Below are 11,248 nucleotides of genomic sequence, written 5' to 3'. Positions count from 1 at the left end.
TTCACAACCGAAACCTTCCTGTATCTATAAACATCTACTGTCACGACTACCCTCCTTATGTCTGTATGTTCTTCCCATCTGTACAACCGTCTTTACCTCTGTCATCTGCTCCGGTCCCTAAACAATCCCTGTCTGTGTAAACCTCCCCAACCTAACAACATCCTTATCACAGTAAAGTGCTCCACCCCTCCCAATCTTCTTTGCTCAGTGAAACCCCTCCAGCTCTCCACATCTCTGCAGGATCCTGCAGTTCCACAAAACTTCCCTCTATGTGGAACTTCCACCAGAGACCACTACCCACCATATTTTTAATCCCCTGCTGACCCCTCTATCTCTGTTCCCAGCTTCAGTCCCGTCAACCCTACTTCCATATACAACATCATCAAGTCCTTGCAATCCTCCAGATCTGAGGAAACTCCAGCAGACATTGTCACTCCATCATGATCTCTGACTGCCTACAGTGATTTGAAACTTCTGCAATTCAATAACATTTCCAGTCTCCGTGCCCCTGTCGATCATGGTGAACGGCTCCAAACCTCTCAACCCTCCCTGCCTGTGTTCATCATCAAGTTGATACAACTCGTCTCATGTCTGTAGTTCCCTGCAGCCGTACAATCTTCCCCGTTTTTGTGAAGTCTGCCTATCACTATTACTGTCCCTACCTGTGTAACTGCCTCCAGTTACTACAGCCTCTTTACTGTGTAGCCCCCATCAGACCCTAAAGCCATGCTATCTGTGTAACCTCCTTCAGGTCTATATCCTGCAACTTGCTGAAACCTGCTGTCACCATTGCAACCCCCATTATTACTCAACATTGCTTTGTCTTTAAAACCATCCCTATCAGTGTGATCTCTTCCACTGCGTACAACACTCCCAGTCTGTGCAATGGGCGATGCGTGGTTTTATAAAAGGGGAATTAAAAAAAAAAATCTGTTGGATTCTATATTTTGGTGTGACCATAATAGGCAGAATAGATAAGGGTGGGGGAGGCTAGTAGAGGTCGAAGTATATTTGAAATTTAGGAAGCATTTTGATAAGTTTCAACAAGGGTTAAATATTAGCTCAGGAGAGAATAGGGCCCCTGAAAGGTCAATGAGGCTGTCTATGAGGAATCACTGCTGATGGGGGAGGTTCGAAACAAATATTCTGCATTTTGATTTACTTTGGAGAAAGATTGGAAGCTCGGGAACTTGGGAAAATACATAGTGATGTATTGAACAGAGTTCACCTTGGATAACAGGATGGTTTAAAATGAAAAAAGGTTGATAAAACCTTGGGACATGATCAGATGTATCCCAGCGCTCTGTGAGAAGCTCGGGAGGAATTTACAGGGCACCTCACAGTGATAATTGTATCATCAACAGCCACTACAGACCAGTGAGACTGATGGAAGAGGTGGGTAAGTTGTTGGAGGAGATTCTGAGAGAAAGGATCATCATGCATTTGGAAAGGCAAGGATGGATCAGCGATGGTCAGCATGGCCTTGTGCACGGGAAACTATGTCTCAGAAACTGGATTGAGTGTTTGTGGAGGTAGAAAAGTGATAGAGCAAGGCAGAGCAGTGGATGATGTCCACATTAACTTTAGCAAGGCCTTTGACAAGGTTTTGCACGGCAGACTGGTTAATAAGTTTAGATCACTCATAACCAGGGATCACTCACCAACTGGAAACATAATTAGATTGACGGTAAGAGACAGAGCATGCTCATAGAGAGTTGCTGCTCAAACTGAAGTCCTGTGACCAACGGTGTGTCATGGAGTTCGGTGCTGGGTAACTGTTGTGCATCATTTATATGAACGGTTTGGTGATAATACAGGAGTCATGGTTAGCAAGTTTGTAAGTGAGACTGGAAGTGGTGGTAAAGTGGACAGTGAAGAGGATTATCTGAGAGTGGGCCAGTGAGTTTAGGAATAGCAAGTGGAGAAATACACAGTGTTGCACTCTGGTAAAGCTGACCAGAGCTGGACTTGTACAGTCAGAGACCCAGGGATGCAGGTAAAAGGTTCTTTGAAAGTGGTGTCACAGGTAGACAGGTTGGTGAAGCAGATGTTTGGGATGCTTACCTTCATTGGTCAGTGCATTGAGATTAGGAGTTGGGATACCATGTCATGTTATATCTGTACAGGACATTAGTGAGGCCACCATAAGAATAGTGTTGATTACCTGGAAAAACTTAACTAGTTCACGTCTATCCTTTAGGGAAGGACATCTGACATTGTTACCTGACATCTGACACCATGGCTCACGTGTGACTCCAGACCCATAGCAATATGGCTGATTCTGAGCTGCCCTCTGGGAAATTAGCTGTGGGGCAAAGAATGCTGACTCAATCAGTGACATCCTTATCGAATGAATGAATACATTATAAAAAAGTGTTCCTCCCTACCACTGTAATCCCCTCCAGCGCAGCAATCCGTACTGGCTTTGTAACACCGTTCAGGCCCTTGCCCCTCTCTGTAACACTCTCACCACCTCCAGCACCTTCACCTCTCCCTCTTCCTATCATCTGATTCCCCTTCCGACTGCACTCCTCCTGCTAGTAGACTCATAGCGATCCCTTTAACAAATACTTCCATATTTCTAAAGCATTGGCTTCTTCAGAATTTGTCTTCTGTGCATCGCTTAATGAAGTCTGGTAAATCCTGGGAATTACTGAGCCAAGACCGTCCAAAGTGGGGGAGGAGCAGTGGGACGGCATCGAGCAGCTGGACACTTGATGTGGGGAAAAAGGGGAATCCAGGAGAAAACAGCACAAGGAGCGCGCTGTCACACCAACGTCCCACCCATCCCCATCCCACGGCCACCTTCTGCCCCAAGTGTGGAAGGCCACATCGGCCTGTACAGCAACACACATACTCCGTGAGAGTGGGAGAGAGTCAGCCTGGTTTGTGACCCACCGCCAATGAGATGGTGAGATAGGGAAGCTGATTCCCCTTTCAGTTGTCCTACTGTCTTTGTTATAAATTCCAATAATTCCCTGTCCAATGCCATGCCTCACAATGTAATGCTGTAATGGGGCCTTAACACTGCCCTTCACCTTCTGTGTTCTGACTCTTATTACCCAGAATTTGGTTTCCTAATGTTTGATAGTGTGAGGCCACATATAATACCATTGTTATCCCTAACGATGAGAGTTCCCCATTCTCCTTCCCACTCTGCCTGACTTTCCACAATGTTGTGTAGCCGTGAATATTAATGCCCCACCTTTTGTTCACCCCTGTGACCACGTCTCCCTGATGGTGATTAGATAGAAATCACAGTCACACGAGCATATCCCTTATTACAAATGCTTCGTGCATTCAAATTACGAAATAGTAATTTACTTTTGAAATCACAAATTCCTGTCACAAACCTATCTACTGATGTATAGTTTTAGTTAAACTTAGTCTCTTCCTGTTTCTTCCTGTTTTTCCTCAGCCTCAGCCCCATGTTTCAATATTTGAACATTTCTCTATGGAATTGGGAATTTCCTTTCAGATGAGCCCTGTCCCTCCTTGTCTGTGTCAGTTTAAAGCAGTCTACATTGACCTGGTCATATGATTGCCCAGGACACACATTGGCCCCAGCAATGAACCATCTCAATAAAATAGCTGACTCCTCCCTGAGTACTGGTAGCAGTGCCCACTGCATCAGACCCACTTCTTCTGACACTATGGTTTGATCCTGAAATCTCTGGTGATATCACTCAGTCTCTCTCCATTTGGTATCCCTCACTGTGTGGGTTTAATTGCTGCTCCTGTCAGCGTCTCTCACTCTTACAGCTACTCCGGATCCAGAGCCAAAAGAATCTTCCGATCCACCACAGTACGGACCAGGGATGGAGACTGGGATTTTTGTGATCTCTGCTGGACTCAGTGCTACTCTACATGAGTTATCCTCACTGCATCAGTCTAATTTCCCATTCTCTCTATTTCTCTCTCATGCAGGTAATCAGGATGTTTCTAACTCCTGTCTCATCCATCACCTCATTGAAGATGCTTGGTCAGCCAGAGAGAGATGGAGAGGGAGATCTGGAGTCTTCAGTAAATCCTGAAGCCGGTAAGATCAATCATAGTAAACAGCACAGGGTGGAGTTAGTGGCCTTCTTTATTCAGACCTGGAACACAGGACATAGATACAGAGCTGGGCAAGGAACAGCAACATTCTCGGCCTCATTCCCACCATCTTGTGAGGGCCCTCCTGTCACCTCTGCTCTACTGGAACTCCCTGAGACTGCACAGGAGGTCCCAGGCATCAGTCTTGGCACATACTCTATTAGTGATCTCTGTAATATACTACAGCCCCGATAATCCTTCCTCTATTTGGAATCGCCTCTAGTACACACAATGCTGTCTGTCTCTGTCAGGTTCTCCAATCCCTGACACCCTAATCCCTAACCTTCTCCAGTAGATACTAAATTCCTTCATCCCTGTAATTGCCGATCCCTGTCTATCCCTGTAAGCTCCTCCTACCAATGCCACCCTCCATGTAAATGTGTTTTGTCTCTAACCTCTCCATCCATCCCTATCTGGGTAAACTTCTCCAGCTCTTACAACCCTTCCTTACCTATGAAAAAAATCGTAACCTCCTTATGGTTCGACTAATCTTCGATCTTAATCTATTTAAACTTCACCCTCTCCTCACCGACCTTCCTGACCACAGGAACCTCTTTCATTTTGTGCAACCCTCCCCATTTGAGTAACTGTCTCCAGCCCAGTAACCTGGCATTCTCCATTGCCTTCCTATCTATGCAGCCTCCTGAACCTAGAAGCCTTCTTATATCTTTAAATATCTGCAGTCACTACAACCTTCCACATCTCTGTCAATATACACAATAATCTCCTACTGAAACACTCCCTGTCAGTGCCTCTCAGTCTGCCTGCCTCTCCCAATAACCATCCCTATCCCTATCTCCAGAATCTAATCCAGCTCCCTCTCCCTCTGTAAATTCCTCCAATCCGCAAACCCCTTTGTCCCATGAACACTATTGCCCAGATTTACCTCGAAAATCCTCAAGTCCCTGTAAGCCTCCCTATCTCTGTAACCTCTATCCATCTGTTTAACCTCCAACTACTGAGTAATGACACCCTGCATTCGCCATAAGGCAGATGGAATGACAGTGAACAGATATGATGGAAACGTCATTCTGGAGATGTAGCTGCAGAATGACTATGGCTGGGAAGGGATATTGAAGGGTTGTTGGGATCTAGGCAGGATAGGCAAAAATCCAACAAGTTGTGAAGAAAGGATGAGGTTAATGCATTAATGAGATAGCCACGTGGAACTGAAGATCAAAAGTTGGAGTCTATTTGGATGGAGCTGGGAATGAAAAAGTAGCTGCAGCAATCATTGGCTGGAATTCTTTTAAAGGAATCAACCAGTGATGGGAATGTCAATATGGTTACAGTCAGGACACTGAATGTACTTGTAGCAAGGGCAGTACAGTAACTGTGTGTGACAGTGGTCTCCATCCCGACTGGATAACTAATGAGGATCAGGGCTGTAATGGATGGAATCCTGGATTGTATACGAGATGGTTTTCTATAACATCATATCAAGGAGCCAGCAACAAAATTCTCCATTGGAGTTCAAATGTTGTGTAATAATAAATATCCAATCGTCCCATTTTAGAGGAGTTTGTGAGGAAAGACCCATAGTGTTATAATGCAGATATTGAGTTCGAGTTAAGACCATAAGATGTCGGAGCAGAATGAGGCCATTTGGCCCATTGAGGATGCTCTGCCCTTCAGTCAGATCAAGGCTGACCTGATACTCTCCAACTCTACATTCCTGCCTTTTCCACAAAACCCTTGTTTCCCTGATCCATTAACATCTGACTATCTCTGCTGTAAATATTCTTAATGACCAAGCCTCGACAGCCCCCTGCAGTCAGGAATGCCCCCTGCAGTCAGGAATTCCCACAGATTCCCAACCCTCTGAGTGAAGAAATTCCTCCTCATCTCCATCTTAAATGGGTGAGCACTTGCTGGGATTTTCTGCCGTCTGGTTACACATTCTCACACAATTGAAACGAAAGGAAGTCACAAAGATAATTATTGCAGATGATATGAAAATTGGTGGAGATGGGGGGAATGAGCATGGAGATCCAAGGTTGCAGGAGGTTACTGATCAGTTGGAAAGATGTACAGAGAAATGGCAAATCAAGTGTAATCTGTACAAGTGTGAGGTCAAGTCAAATTCAAGAAGAAAGTGAGGGTACTGAGGGACATTGATGTCCAGAAGGATCTTGGTGCACTGAGTGGTAAGGTCCGAGGGAGTGTTACTGAACAAAGAGACCTTGGAGACCAGGTTCATAGTTCCTTGAAAGTATAATCCCAGGTAAATAGGATAGTGAAGAAGGTGTTTATTCTACTTGCGTTTACTGATCAGAGCACTGAGTAGAGGAGTTAGGAGGTCATGTTGTGGCTGTACAGGACATTGGATAAGCCATTTTTGGAATATTGCATGCAGTTCTTGTCTCCTCCCTATCGGAATGATGTTGTATAAATTGCAAGGTTTCAGAAAAGATTTACAAGGATGTTGCCAGGATTGGAAGATTTGAGCTAAAGGGAGAGGTTGAATGGGCTCGGGCTACTTGAGGCTGAGGGGTGACCATATAGAGATTTATACAATCATGAGAGGTATGGATAGGTTTAACAGACAAGGTCTTTTCCCTGAGGTAGTGGAGTCCAGAACCGGACGGGCTAGGTTCAGGGTGAGAGGGGAAATATATAAAAGGAATCTAAGGGGCAACTTTTTCAGGCAGAGGGTGATGCGTGAATGCAATGAACTGCTAGAGGAAGTGGTGGAGGCTGGTACAATTACTGCATCTAAAAGGCATCTGGATGGGTATACGAACAGGAAGGGGTGAGGGGGATTTGGGCCAAGTGCTGGCAAGTGAGACAAAATTATGTTAGCGTATGTGGGCAGCGTGAACGAGATGGACTGAAGAGTCTGTTTCCGTGCTGTACATCTCTATGACAAAATGTTTTGCACTGTACATTTCCAGCCACACACTTCACTGTTTCCCCTGTTTACCTTGGTCAATTCTCGTCTCAAACACATGTCAATGGCTTTGGTTGTGATTGTAGAGTGTGCTTTATGGTCACTTTAAAAATCCATCATCTCACAGAATTCCACTATACTGCAATTTCCCAGAGGATATCTCAGTGTGACATTACTCCTTCACTCAGCTTCTTCACCCAACGGTCGATCTGAGATAGTCACGTCCCTGGCCATTTACACAATGTGTTATTCAAAGAAACACTGACACAAACACTTGAAGAGGAGTTCAGAGAATATCATTTTTGACAAAGATTGAAGTCTCCCAAAATGATCACATTGCCTTTGCATTACACAGGAATTCATTGGAAAGTGTAACAGTGTTGAGCAATGAAATACTGTCAGGCAGCCTAAAAACTGTTCTCCTGCTTGTGTTTTTGACACGTATTACCCAGAATCTGCATTCAGGCTGATTCAGCTGCATAATCAGATGCCAAATGCTTTCTCTGTAATGCCTTTGTTACCCATTACTGTCAGGGTTACCCATCCTGCACTCACTGAGACCCCTCAAGGATGGGTACAATTGAATATTTATGTTCTGCCTTCGTTTCTCCCCTAACCACATCTTCCTGGTGATTAAATCTTATTTATCTCTGTGTCACAAGTCTATTACCTTATTGCAAATACTTTGCCCATTTCAAAGAAAGAACATTGTATTTGACTTTTTCCCAGAATTTCCTGTCACAGCCTAATTCCCTGATGTACAGTTTTAGTTAAACTCTGTCCCATCCAGTTCCCTTCTGCTTGTCTTCAGCCACATTCCCATGCTGTTCCAATGTGTTCCCTTTTCTCTTTGGATTTGGAAAGCTCCTTTCACCTGAACCCTGTCCCTGCATCTTCTCTGTCAATTAAAGCACTGTCCATAAAACCACCGACATAATTTGCCAGGACACTGGTCCCAACGATGTTGTTTTTAATTCACTCCATGGGATGTTGCTGTTTCAGGCTGGCCAACATTTCATGCCCACCCTCGAGCTGCCATTGAGCCGAGTGCCTTGTGAGACGATTAGAGAAGGCAGTTTAGAGTCAACTCCATTGCTGTGGGTCTGAAGTCATATGTAGGTCAGACCAGCTGCCTATCGCAGATTTCGTTCCTGAAAGGATATTGAACATTCAGATGGGTATCCCTACCACTGGCATTATATTCTGGATGAACAGTCTAGTGAGAGTAACACTCTCTCTCTCAGTCTCTCTCCATGTGGTATCTGTCACTGTGAGAGTCTAATTGCTGCAAGTGACTGCAGCTTTTGTAGTTACTCCAGATCCTGAGGCAACAGAACTCTCCACTCCAGAGAGACGCAGCAGCACAGGCCAGGGATGGAGACTGGGATATTCCAGATCTCTGTGGTACTCAGTGCCACTCTCTCTGTGCAACTCTCACTGCATCAGTCTAATTTCCCATTCTGTCTATTTCTCTGTCTCCTGCAGGTACTCAGGATGTTCCTGACTCAATAAACCTCCCAATTGCTGGGTGTTTCATTCATCATCTCATTGAATGCAATTGGTCAGCCAGAGGGCAGGGAGATCTGGTTTCTTCAATAAATCCTGCAGCGAGGTAAGATCACTCACAGTGAACAGAGCAGAGCGAATTTAAGGGATCGAAGTTTAGTCCGGAAGACACAGATAGAGTGTTGAAGGGTGAATACAGAGCATGATGGGCCCAGACTCAATCCACACTCTCTTGTTCACTTTCATCACTGCTGTACTGAGCCTTCCTATATCAATATAGGAAGTTGACAGTTATCAATCCAGGCCTGTGCTGTCTTAGTGAGGATCAGGACAACAGAGGGGAAAGCAGGCCTCCCTTAAGAAGGTGGTATTGAAACCTGGGGTCTTTCTGTTCTATATTTCCCCTGTCACAGTCTCTTGTCGTGTGATAGAGTCATACAGCAAGGAGACATACCTTTTGGGCCAACGCATCTGTGCCAGTGTCTTGAATGCTTGTAATTTCCAGAAAAGTTCCAATTTCTGTAACCTCCACTCCTCCCATAATTTATTTGAAACCTACTCCAATGCTGACGACACTCCCTATGTATAATTTGCTCCAAACTCGGTAACGTGCCCAATCTCAGTAACCTCATCCTGCACTTAATACAATAATCTCTATTTCTGTAGTTTTCCACAATAACTACAGTCCACCCTGTCTCTTTAAATCCTCCAGCCTGGACCACAATACCCACCTGTGTACTTTCCCCAAACCCCAAGAGAACATGATCTCACTGTAACCTTCTGCAGGCCAGATCACATTCCTGCCTCCTGGCCTATAGCACCACATGACCTCTGTAACCATCTCCCATCCTGACCGGACTCCTTATCTGTGTAAACACCTCCAGACCCTTTTCCAGCTGCAACAACACTTCGCATCTCTGTGTGCTCCTCCCTGCCCACAAATACTCTCTCTTTGTGTAGCTCTGCAGTTTGGGGTGGTTCAGTGGTGAGCACTGCTGCCTCACAGCGCCAGAGACGCAGGTTCAATTCCAGCCTCGTGTGACTGTCTGTATGGAGTTGGCACATTGTCTCCGTGTCTTCATGCGTTTCCTCCCACAGTCCAAAGATGTGCAGGTCAGATAAATTGGCCATTCTAAACTGACCGAGCGTTAGGTGCATCATTCAGAGGGAAGTGGGTCTGGGTGGATTACTCTTTGGAGAGTTGGTGTGGACGTGTTGGGCCAAAGTGCCATTTCCATATTGTGGGGAATCTAATAAAATCTAAACTCTCCATCTGCATTCCATATTAATGACCCTAAAAATATCCCTCTAACAATTAAACAGCTCCAAACATCCCAAACTCTGTAAATTACGACAGCTCCAACATCCCTCCTTATCGGTGTAACCTCTTCCTGAAAACCTCTCAACATGTGGAGGAGACCCCACAATCCACCCTATCTGTGTAATCCAGCAGGTCCCGATCTGTCGAACCCAATCCAATGCCTGTGACTCTCCCAATCCAGTTCCTGCAAGACTCACTATCTGTGTAACAGTCTCCCGTCACTATCACTCACCCTGTCAATGTAAGCTCCTCTAGTATCTCCATCCATCTAATCATCTCCATAACCTTCTCCAGCTCTTGTACCCTATCTAGTAAATGTCACCTTCATCTATAACCCTCCCTACGGTAGGAACCGTTCCACAGATTCATCAACGTCTGGCTAATTAAATTTCCCCAGATCTCCATTCTAAAGGGTTGTTCCTTCACTCTGAAGCCGTGCTCTTGAGCCCTGATCTCTCCAGCAGTGAAAAGATCTCCCCACCCCCGTCCACTCCATCTAGGCCCCTCAGTATTCTGTAAGTTTGAGTGAGATCCTGCCACCGCAGCCTCTGAAAATTCATCAAGTACAGACTCAGAGACTTCACCTGCTTCTCATATGACAAACATTTCATTGTGGGCTCTTTCTTGTAAAACTAGTTCTTGTACCCCTTCACATCCTTTGTCCAGACTGTTAATGTGTAACATGAACAGCGTGGTCCCAACACTGACCTCTGCGGAGTTCCCCTCGTCACCAGTTCCCATCGTGAAAACGACCCCTTTATACCTACTCTGTCTTCTGCTAATCAGCCAATCCTCTCCCCATGCCAAGCATGTTGTTCTGAAACTGAAATTTCATTTCACAAACCCTGCTGGGTTTGTTTTCCTGTCTGGCTGTGAATAAGCAGAGTAGATAAAAGAGAGGAATGGTTTGTCGGGGTTGACAGAAACCTTTCAACAAGGTCCCACTGACGATGTGGACAAGCAAAATTGGTAAATGTGGGATTGGAGGGAGTGTACTGGCATGGATTGGGAATTCTTGAACAGAAAACTAAGTGGGAATAAATGGATTAGTGCTTGACCCCCAACTATGCACAAAGGGATTCGATGCATTTGATGGATGGACAAAATCTACTGCTTCCATATTTGTTGCTGACACAGAACGAGATGGGAATGTGGGTTGTGTGGAGGAAGCAAAGGGGCGATGAACAGTCCATGAGTTTCCCTTGTACAAATTCATTGATGGGATGTGGCCATCACTTGCTTGGCCACATTACCTTTCCATTTGTAATTCCCTGGAGAAGGTGGTGGGGAGCTGCCTTCCTCACCCACTGCAATCCTTTAGGTGTAGGGACAGACACAGTGCTAGGAGGATGGAGCGTGGTTTGTAGGGCACCTTGGAAATGCTGATGTTACCGTGCACCTGGAGCTCCTGTCCTTCCAGGGAATAGTTGCTCCGG

Source organism: Chiloscyllium plagiosum, unplaced genomic scaffold (assembly GCF_037043375.1).
Source record: "Chiloscyllium plagiosum isolate Xiang-an unplaced genomic scaffold, Cpla_swu_hap1 HiC_scaffold_37, whole genome shotgun sequence".
NCBI classification, from domain to species: domain Eukaryota; kingdom Metazoa; phylum Chordata; class Chondrichthyes; order Orectolobiformes; family Hemiscylliidae; genus Chiloscyllium; species Chiloscyllium plagiosum.
The sequence above is the reverse complement of the archived record's forward strand: the minus strand, read 5'-3'. Positions refer to the sequence as shown.